This window comes from Xiphophorus maculatus, unplaced genomic scaffold (genome assembly GCF_002775205.1).
Source record: "Xiphophorus maculatus strain JP 163 A unplaced genomic scaffold, X_maculatus-5.0-male Unplaced_Scaffold_BN000182F, whole genome shotgun sequence".
NCBI classification, from domain to species: domain Eukaryota; kingdom Metazoa; phylum Chordata; class Actinopteri; order Cyprinodontiformes; family Poeciliidae; genus Xiphophorus; species Xiphophorus maculatus.
In genome coordinates, this window is record NW_019369778.1 from 7532 (window position 1) to 18845 (window position 11314).

Genomic DNA, 11314 nt, shown 5'->3' on the forward strand with positions numbered 1-11314 from the left:
GTTCATTTGTCCTCACTGATCTGAATCAAATTCTATTTGAAATATATACATATGCAACAAACCCACTTTCATGTCAGAAAATTAATTTTAAGAAAGAGATTAATGAACAATAGCTGTTGTGAGATTAGTTCAAATCTGATTTACATTGACACTGCCACTTTACCCAGTCCTGCTGCTCCCTGAGATTTCAGCCAGCTGTCTGCAGCTCTCAGAGTAAGAATTCAATGGGCTCAGTGAAATGGTAAGTCTCACTTACATTATTTGGGATTATTGCTTATCATTTTATTAAAATAGTGACCTTTAGTTCTTCTTACTTTAAGTCTCCACACCTACTGAAACCCCTGTCAAAGTGGTGCAGAAATTTATTTTAAAACCTAAAATCATTTTCTTACTGGGTGCATGGAGATTTCACTGATTTTTGTTTATAAAGGGCTGAAATCCAAAGACATTAGTTTCCATGTCACTTTGCCAGACTTATACACACTTTACCCTGGCTCCTATTCAAACACATTTTATGGTCTTTCTCAAGTCGCTAGCAGTTAGGAAACATGTTCAAAGTCTTAACCAGAACAGAATTGCAGACTTGTCTTCCCAGTATTTATCCAGCAGATCTTACAGTAAGCTCATTGTCGTCAACAGCCTAGAGGTAATTCTGTATTGCAGCATTGATATGTAATCATCCAAAGCTTTGTTTTGTTGCGAGTGTGATTAAGGACAAGGAAACAGTCATTCCATCTGCGCAAAATATCCGTCACACGGAGAGCTTGGACCCAGAATTCAGACTGAACCGGCAACATTTGAGTTTACCTTAGCACATCTAAGTGCTAAAATATTTTTCTAGTGATAAGAGTGACAACTGCCTCATGTTTCTTTTGTATGCTTACAGTAGGCTATGAAAACACAGCTTTGTTTTGCCTCTCTCGTGTTTTTAAGTCTTTTGGGAAACGGATCCAGATAATCTCCATGCACATATTTTCTGTTCCTGGAATTCCTTTAGCTCAGTGAGAAATCTAGATCTTTTTAAAGGAGGATTACACAAATAACAGCAAGTAATTATTTTCACATTTTATTCCTTCCTTCATATTTGAGAAGACAAATAAAATGTTAAGTCTTTTCATCGGCTCTGTTTTCTTTTAAAATCAGCTTTGAAGGGATTATTATGTGGCGGGTTAGCCCACAGGCGCTACTGATCTCATCAGTGACGTTTTCACACTCCGGAAATAATCGTCGGAGGACTGCAAGGGTGAAATGCCAGACAAGCAGCTTAGACCTCACATATGACAGACATAACCTTTATAATGTCTACATTAAACTGTATTAGTGCTAATAAGAAAACATTTTCTTCTAAAACCCAAAATTTCTAACAATTTTTCAGAAGTAAGAGGAGCTCAGAGTACACTTACATGCCAGTGTTCATCTTGGTACTGAAAGGAGTGCAGAAACAAAAGCTTAGTTAAACTTAAGTTTTCTTATTCAGAAACAAAAGTCTTTCAGGACAGGAGAAAATGACTTACTTTTTAAAATCTCATATTTTGTTATATTTAGTTGACAGATAATGACTATTTATATTTTCCCATTTATGAAAATATCTACCTACCAGTTTTGTGTTCAGAGATGTCAGGAAGTACCTGATAAAATGGTAAACAGCAGTAAGATATTGTTTTGATTATACTGCTGTGTAATAAACACAGTACATTGGTATACAAGACACCGACCATTTAGAAATACCTCAATCAGGATGTTGGGCTGATTGTTGGTCATCAGATGAGAAAGTCTCCTTTTGCCACAATTGATCTTTTACCACATGACCGAACTTATGGTTGTGTGAAAAGAAAACTGGAATTTGTTAAATCTTTCAAGTAAATATGCCCAACTTAATGCGGTCAGGCCTAAACACTGGTTGGTGACCATTATCAGCCAAGATTAATAAACAGCAAGTTTAAGTAAACTGGGTTTGAGTAAAAGTTGCTAGATATTTTCAAATGTACTATGAAATTAAAATCAGAGCAAAAAAAAAAAATTATAAATGCATAATAAATCCTTTGCGTTGAAATGAACCGTCAACTTCTTGTATCAAATATTTTGTTTGATATCTCATCCTAAGAAAATGGAATCAGACATTTACATATTTGTACCCTTCTTGAACTACAGTAATGGGTCACGCAAAAGCGTTTCAAGAGCCACAAATGGCCCGTGGACCACATTATGGACATCCCTGTTTTAGGGTGTAATAAAGAACATAAATGAAGGCTTATGAAATGTATTTTTCTCTCAAATGTGTAACGCAAAAAGGGGTTACGTAAACTCTAACTTTACCAGTAAAAATGGTGAGTAACGGCAGGAACGTTTTTGCTTGGATTCTAATTTGCCCCTGGTGTCATAATATAACTTGTTAAATTCTGTCTTTGGAATGTGGAGTAAAAACCTGAATGATGGCAAGAAAGTGCCTAATGGACAAGAAAATGAGTGACCAATTACTGAAATGGCCATGACTGTTTCTTCTTTTTTTTTCCACACCCTCTAAATATACATCAAATTCTCTTGTCAGCTCAAGAAAAACAATTGGAGCAGAAGGTCTACATAAAGGGACTAGAAATTTGTTTTTAAAAGAACATTTTTGGTACTCTAATACCATAAGAGCACGCCACTGATGTCAGGTTGCTCAATTAAAACTCTTCAAAGGTAAATTTATAGATACATATGAGTTAAATTAGCCACCAGACAAACTGTGGCGCAGGAGCAGAACCCTGAAGCCATCAGGCAGCTGTCACACATGCACAACATCCAGCTCACTGAAGCAACTCTTTCAGGTCACAGACAGATGCATAGCTCGGGGTGAAATTCAGTCTGTCTGCCCCTCAATGCACCAGCTGCGACCTGCACACACTTCATTGTGACAGATTTGTGAGGAAACGAGGCTGCTTCTTTTAAAAAAGAGAAAATCACTATATCTGAAAACAAGCAAGCTAAATAGAGGCCTGTTCAATTAAAAACTATCACAATGCTTGGTTAGTAGCAATATGTCAATCCATCACTCCACAAATTAACACACCTTCTTCTGAACACAGTTGTCAATATATTCACTGATGCAAAGATGCAACTAGTCTAAAAACAGCCACACAGTAAGAAATGGGGTAATAATAGTTACACCCCTTAAACTTTTTCTCCCTTTGCCAAATTTCAACCACAATCTCCAAAGTATTTTTTTTTCCATTTATGAAATCGGACAACAGAAAGTAGTAGAAATTGAAGGCATTAGACTGAGAAAGAGGTTAACCTTCCAGCGGAAAAATGACCCTAAACCAACATGCAGACCTGCATGACGCTGGTTCCGCCCACAAGCGGAAGTAGAACAAACCTCGGACAAGCAACAGTGTTGGGGAATTCAGTGGTTACCCGAAACATTTTAAGAGTAGTTTTTTTCTTGCCTGTCGTTTTTGCCTCTATTGAAGCAAAATTCTCCAACGAGTCCTACATCAGGTCAGTAAGGTTATTTACTGATTACAACGGAGAAATCAACGTTATAGCTCAAGTCTCACTGGATGTGACTGTGAAAACTGTGGCGGACACTTGTGCACGTAGAAAACGGGTGACTAATAATTTAAATAATACCTGCTTGTGAAAATCTGCCTTCAGGTAAATGCTTAAAAATAAATTAGCATAAAAAGGTGCTCACATGTAAACACAGCAGTTACTGCAGCACGTTTTCACGCTGCTGTAGAGCTACCATTGGAATTTGCACACATAAAATCAAGCATAACTACCTTCACTTATTGATCTACCAGTTACCTTAGTGCAGACGAAGTGTTAGATGCCCTTCCTCGCAGTTTCATTCAAGTGGACATGGGGTCGACTGCAGGCCTTGATCCATTTCTTGCATTATTCCACACTTTGTTTAGGTTTTGGAAATGTCATAATTGTATTCCGCCCTCTACACGCTCTGGGTAACGGCTGGCGGGATTGCATGTTCCTCACTGACAACACTGGACCGTGATTTCCTATTATTTTCTTCGAAATCTGTATGACCGCACCCGTTAGCGACGATAAACCCCCGGCAATGTTCCTCCAGATAAGGGCGTGTACTTAGGGACAAATTGCGAGCACCGATTGGTCAGTTTCTGACAAACCCCGTAGAATGACTGACAGGTGGCGCCATGTCAATTGTGCAATTAAAACCCAGACTTAAAGCCAATTAGGAATCTGCTGCAAAACGTAAAAATGAATGCCCACAGATCCAATCTAACTGTGCCTAAGCTATTTACAAAGCTGGTTCAGACATACCCAAACATACCCTGTAATTGCAGCAAAAGTGTGATTCTAGTTCTGACTCAAAGGGCGAGTCAAATTAAACTTTTTTAATTTATAGAAGCAAAAAAAAAAAAAAAGATTAAAATTGAGCATTGTTTTACTTAATAGTTGTGCACTATTGTTCTTATATCAAGAAAATCACACTAACATATACTTACATTTCTGGCTGCAACCATTGGTTTATAAACGTGTCTAAGGGCAGTTGCCCAGGGTGGCATTAGAAATGGAGCGCACAAGCAGCAGATCTAACTTACTTGCCAGTTGAGCCATAAATAAATTTTTATTGGTTTTATGCATGTGCAGTCAATAGGGAGTTGGCGCCCTCTGCTTGCTACTAGGACTATTTGGTGTGCAGGGCAGCAACACATTTTAACCCACCTCTAAATTTAGATATCTTACATTCGTATTGATTGGGGGACTGCAAAAGAGATTTACCCAGGCTCCCATTCATGCAAGAACCACTACTGGTTGTAGCACGTCAAAATTTGAATGGATTCCAGGTATTAAATGCGGAAGAAACCCAAGTATTAATGACACAGTGTTAATCTTAATTAGTTTCCCATTTCAAATATCAGACAAAACCTGACAAATACTCAACGAAATCTTCTACAGGTTGCACTATTTGTTTGTATAGAAAAACGAATAGTCTATTCATCCAGAAAAAGAAAACATACACACAATTAGAGGGATGTTTTGTAACATATGTGTCACAAAGGCTCGTTTTATTCCCATCTCTTTAGATTAATCTACAAAAATACGAGAGACGACACAGCACAACAGAAAATAGTATTTTCACAGCAAAAAAAAGTGAGATGACAATTTGGCACAAATGAGATCTTCATTTCTTTTACTCATACTTAAATATGTGACTTTATTCTCACAGATAGATCCTCTCTTTATTATCTCCAGGCCCGAAATATTTTATCATTCTCCTTCTCTTATATTCTGTCTGTCCTCTCTCTTTTTGTCTCTCTCTCTCACACGCACCCACACGCCCAACACACACACCCCCACACGCCAACACATGATTGTGTACCTTCCATTGCCAGGTAAGACTGATTAAGTACGAACAGGAAAATCGTACAAATTCCTAGAAACACTTGAAAGACCTTCGTGTTCTTCAAGCTGGAGAACTATTGATCCGGAACATACGAAGAAGAGAGAGTCTGATGCAAACAAAGTCTGGCACTTTGGAAGCAACTTTAAGACTTTTTTTTATCACAACCTAATGCAGCGGAATACGGCCTGCATGCATTCATTTCATAATGACTGCAGGAGACCTCATATCGTAGTTATCCAGCAGAGTGCATGTCACATATGTTGTCTGAGTTTCTTGACCTATACAGAGATCTTGAATGCCATGATGGTAACTGAAACATAAATTTACCAGCTAAGCATATACTAACACAGGTTTTTATGTTGGGATGACCATATTTTACTAGAAATAATTTAATTGATCAAAAGAAGGTATAGCATAAGAATCTATGATGAGAGTACTCCCTCTGAGCACAAGACTCCATATCTTATAGGAGCTTTATGCTGAAGAGTGAGCTGGGACAGGTGGCCGTACCAGCTTAACAACTTGCTGACGGTCCTTTATTGAAGCTGTGATGTGACATGGTTCAGTGTGGGCTACTTCTAACTCAGCAGAGATTAAAAGCTGCAGTAAATGACTTAAACATCAAGGAGAAACACTAAAAGGTTGTTATGAACAGAGTTGACAAACGGGAAAACTTGCTGACAAGTCAAAAGAAAACAAGCTGAATCAGTTTCCCTGGTAAAGATGGGAAAAGCCTCTTTATTTATTAAATGTATATGCTCCTGCAGAAATATAATGTTGTACTTGTTATTGTTGATGTTTTCCTTAGAAGAACCCAATCTTTGATTTAAGAACAGTTTTTCATGAGGGGATCCCATTGTAGGATTATTTTTATCAGTAGCAAACTTACTTTCAAGCCTACAAATTCCTGTAAAATAAATAGAAACTAAAGCATTTTAATGTTTACTTTTTCATATGCATTTGCGTCTAGGAACTTTAGGTTAGTAATCCATGACCTCATATTCCCTGGGTTATTTAAGTGAATGATGGAGACAACAACTTCTTGTTGCTACTCTTCAAAATATAAAAGTCAAAAGCATGAGAGAAGAGTGGAAAAATTATTGAATTCAACTTTGATTGGAAAGACACTTGTTCCCATTTTTGTTGGAACAATTGGGTTTTTTTTTAGCAAAATGATGGATTTTACATTAAAATGTCAACATAAAGTAGAATCTGTAATTATTTATGAACGTTTCTGTAGCAGACAGATAAGTAAATTGGTTCTTTTTTGTTTTTAAATGTGCATTAAAATAAAGGTAGCAGGCGGTTGTAATATTCTTTCCATTGCTGTTATTAAAATATTTTTTTAAAGTTTGAGAGCTGAGAGTATCTAGTTTAGGTTTCATAAGCAGTTTCTATTAAACATGAAGTCAAAGCTCCAGCTGCTCAGCAGATCACATCTGTAGCATTCTTCTCCTCTTTATGATGTGCCATGCAGAGAAAGGTGTGTACTGCAGAGAGTCAAGTACAGCAAACACTCTCAGCGCCGATGAAGCTTTGCTTTCAAAATAACAGCAGGCTGCCCTGGAAAAGACATCTCCTTTATTGTAGCTGATTTATCTCCATAATTCTGCAGCAATTAAACCTTTTAACCCAATCAATCATGCCTTGGGCAATGATACACCCCCTACGCCATCACAGTTGTTTCTGCAGTAACTACCTGGAGGGTCTTTCTAATGTTTGGCACTGTGAATCCAACATCTGTTTCTTCCAAAAGCAGCTAAACTACAGATTAATCAAACAAAGAAAGTGCTAATAGTCCAGATTCTGAGAGATCAGCAAGACTTCTGTACATGTGGCGTTGTCCTTTCATGGTCCAGTTTCTGTTACACTTTGCATGCAGTGGCAGGGGAGTTAAGAACCTGTTTATGAAAAAAAATCTACTTTTCTTCTATTGACGCCTTTATTTTACAAAATAGGTTCACAATGATGCTGTATAATATCTCTCTTTTTCTTCCGTTTTCAAATTCAATTTCAGTTCTGTTCAGTTTAGAAACGGTTGCCACCTTAAGGCACTTATCAACAAAGCCCTAGAGATGTTGCTCAAATGCTTATCCACCTAAACAAAAATATACACTACAATCTGAAGAAACGTTTCCCCCGAACCTGTTTCACTATGTGTATGGTGCTCTTTTTGCTGATGCATAGCAGCATTTCATTGCCTTTTGAAACTATGGTGATAGAGTCCCAGTTTGGTATCATTAGCTCATTTAATCAGATCCAAATACTTTGGGAAAGTAAGACTTCTGTCTTTCAAACTTACTTCTTACTCCAGAGATATGGAGCATACAAGAGATTGTTGTCACATACAGAGCATAAACAGTACTTGCTATAAACTTTTGCTGTTCCTACAATGTTACTTTATGCCTCTTGGCGACCTCTCTAGCTAGTTTCTGTCTTATAGTCTTCCTCATCTTGGAGAAATTTTATGTTTCGTTCACTGTAGCCCCATATTTCCTTCAGTTACTGATAATGGCTCACTTCACTTTAATACAGTATACCACATTTAAGCTCGATAATATTTAATATTACTATCTCTGGTGTATTTTAGATTTTAGATTATTTTTCCCAGTCAAGAGTTTTATCAGCTCAAACCGAAGCCAGTACTCTGGCTAGGCCACTCCAAAATCATCAACATTGTCAGAAGAAACGCATCTCCAAAATTTAAAGATTAACTGAAAACTAAATCTGCCTGGGGTATGAATAATTTTGAGAACAACAGAGCTTTTGTAACTTTTTTCTTACCAAAAATATGTACAATTAAACTAACAAATAAAAACAATCCCTCTAGCTTCATCAAATTCCCTCCAATTAATGGCAACTGGATGCTGCAGCAGATTGAACTTTGAAATTAGATGAAAAATTGGTTTGACAAAGTTTTAGAGTATTTCTGTGCACACTTATGTAACTGGGGTTATTGCAGCTTCTCACCTTCTATTCCCTCTCTTAAAGATGAATTCATTTTTTTTGCTGAAATGCTAAAATAATCCTATTGAATGGGGGCAATAATTTGCAAATAATTGATCATGGTTGTTTGAAATCACAAGTTGAAGTTTTCTCAAAAGTTTTAACAAGAATGTCTAAACTTAGGAGAGTCCCTCTATATTATTTGAGACTATTTAATATGAAAATAGTAATAGTAACGAATCTGAAAAGCTGCAGCACTCATTTCTTCCTGCTGATAAGTACAGCTCACACCTCTACGCTTGTATGTGTAAAGATGCATATGGGTGGAAGGACTTAAGACTTCCAAACGCTTTAGGTATTAAAGCATTAAAGCTGGGTGTGAAACTAAAAATAGCCTAGGAACCAATTTGCTGAGGACAGCGTGATTTTCTACACGTGACAGGCAACCGGCAACACGCCGCTGTCCCTGGTGCTGAAACTGCATCCGGTAGAGGTTTTCGTCTTCATTTATAATAAATCGGAGACATCTAACTTTGAATTCTATATGTGTTGGAGCTGCAATAGAACTGGGTTAACGGTTTAAAGCATGATTTTTAATAAAACGCTGTGCAACTGCTAAAACTGTAATTCCTCCAAAGCAACAGTGCGAGGCGCATGCCGAGATTAATTCCGTTTACAGAATGGAGAGAGAAAGAGAGTTTGATTGATCATGTGGGCTATGGAAGCCTGCGAGAATTGTGGAAAATTGCTGCATAGACGCCCCTTTGGCACCGATCTCGTGGCCAGTGACTCCAAGCCCTTCCGAGGCCAAGCAGCCAACCTGCACCGGCAGCCGGGTATATTTGTTAACACACTCCCCCATTCTTCCGGGTTCTGGACCTCAGAAAGGCAACATGAACTTACCGCAGTTCTCACACAAGATCCTCCCAACATCCTTCTTCAGGTTCTTCCCACTCGTGTCAACGGGCGCGAACGATGCCTTGAAAACCAAGGGCTCGTCCGTGGGGTCCATAAAAAAGATGTACTTGTGGTTCTTTTTCACTTTGGCGCACGGAGCCTCGGATCCGAACTCCCCCACGGTGACGAGCTGCTCCCGCTCCAGACCGCCGCTGTTCAGGGGCCAGACCTCCAGCACTTTGACACTCACGGTACGGCTCTACGGACGCGTTCCCCGCAGGCGTGGACTGCACCTTGCCCTCGATCACCACGGCGGACCTGTAAGCTTGGTCCTGCAGGGAATTCAGACTCGGGGAGTAGCAGGCGAATGAGACCCCGATGAGCAGCATGGATAGATGCACCGGATCAAGCCTCATGCCGCCTGCTTTGGCTCGGTGGGGGCTGGTCGCGTTGCGGCAGGGCACTGTGGGCTGCGGGGCGATGGCGGTGGACCTGGGTTGAAGGAGGAGAAAGCGAGTAGGCTCCAGCAGTAGCACGGCAGCGCGGCGGACCTTGCATAAGTGTCCATGCCATCGGGATCCGCTGCTTTTTCCCCAAATGCTTTTCAGCGGGTAAACAGCAGCTTTTGCAGCAGGGATGACGCTGGCTTTTAAATCCAGTCACTGCTTCCTACTAATGATAAGGCATTGTAAATGTTTCTTCTTCTTCTTCTTTTTTTAAGGAAGGAATTGTGAACCCCCTCCCGTCTTCGTTATTCTGCCATAAGACGACGCCACTCTTTATCTTTGCCCCCAAAAATTGCAGTGGGAAGGTGCCGCTGTTATGGTTCTCCGTATCATCTGCAACGGAGGGAAGAGACGCAAAATGCTGCAGTGAAGCACAAGTTGGGGGAGCCTGATCGCAAAACAAAGGGACCCGTTTCATTCCACGAAAACAAAATAGAACAATGATAGAAAATTATAACAATAAAAAATAAATAAAAGGAATTATTTCTGCACGCCAGCTACAGCGTTAATACGCCGCCTTCCACCGCGGCTCTCTCTCCGCCTCCCCTACCAGCCGCTGACGGAGAGAAAATAAGACCGATCGCCAAGGGGCTCCAAAAAAAAAAAAAAAAAAAAAAAAAAAAAAAAATGCAGAATACAAGAAACCGATGGACCAAAAGGGTCTATATCCCCCCCCTTTTAGTTCTGCATGTCAGTCACTCCATGGTGTTTCTTCAGCGAGGATCTCTTGCTCTAATAAAACAAATGCAAATCCTAAATCCATGGCTCCCCCTCCTTACAAGCGCATCCTACTGTAGCCAAGGCATTTCGCAACCTCCCCCCACACCTCCCCCCAAAAAGAAAGAAAAAAAAATCATATAGATTAACAACAGGGGTAGGGGGGGGGAAGAAAAATGAAGCCGCGTATGTAAGTCATGGAACTCTTGCGATGACTAACACTGCGAAAGCGTTTCGGAGTCTTCGGGAGACTGTTCTGAATGAGTTTTGCGTCTCATCCCATTAAGTCATGCCCTGCATTCAGGTCACATTCGCCGCTCTGCCTCGGAAAAAACTGAGGTTGAGGAACCCATGTTTAACCTAGACATCTAATTCAGCTGCACTACAAAAGTCCACATCTAAAATAATTTTTTTTTAAAAAGCACTGACAGTTTTAGAAATAATAAGAGCAAATATTATATTTAAGCTTCTCCTTTTTTATATATGTTTTTAGCGCAGTTTTAGGTTTGCACTTTTGCACAGAGCTTTAAAACTTCAACCAAAATCAAATGGAATCCTTTGTGTTATCATTTGTTTGATAAATGTTACTGACAAACTAACTCAGGGAAGGAAGATGAAGGTTTAGTTTGTGTGCCAAATACACTGCGGATACAGGACGTTGAAGTAGGTATTCACAAAGAGCGACATCTACCGACCATAATGGTCATTCAAAAAAAAGAGCATCCACACATGGAGGGCGCAGCTATGTTACCGTCACTCCGCAGCTTCTCTATAAATTTGGAGTAGTCGAAAAGTTAGATGCACTATACTCAAAGTGTTATATTTTAAATGTTTATTTCTGATGATGTTAGATTAAGAGCTACAACAAAGGACGACTCAA

The 11314-nt window shown here is 39.4% G+C and overlaps 1 long non-coding RNA gene across 1 annotated transcript; it reads left to right on the plus strand.

Moving 5' to 3' along the window:
- Nucleotides 1-9464: 9464 nt before the first annotated feature.
- Nucleotides 9465-10345, plus strand: LOC111607910. The gene is made up of 2 exons (XR_002752461.1): nt 9465-9822; nt 9933-10345. It is a non-coding gene; the product is annotated as an uncharacterized LOC111607910 (long non-coding RNA).
- Nucleotides 10346-11314: the final 969 nt, after the last annotated feature.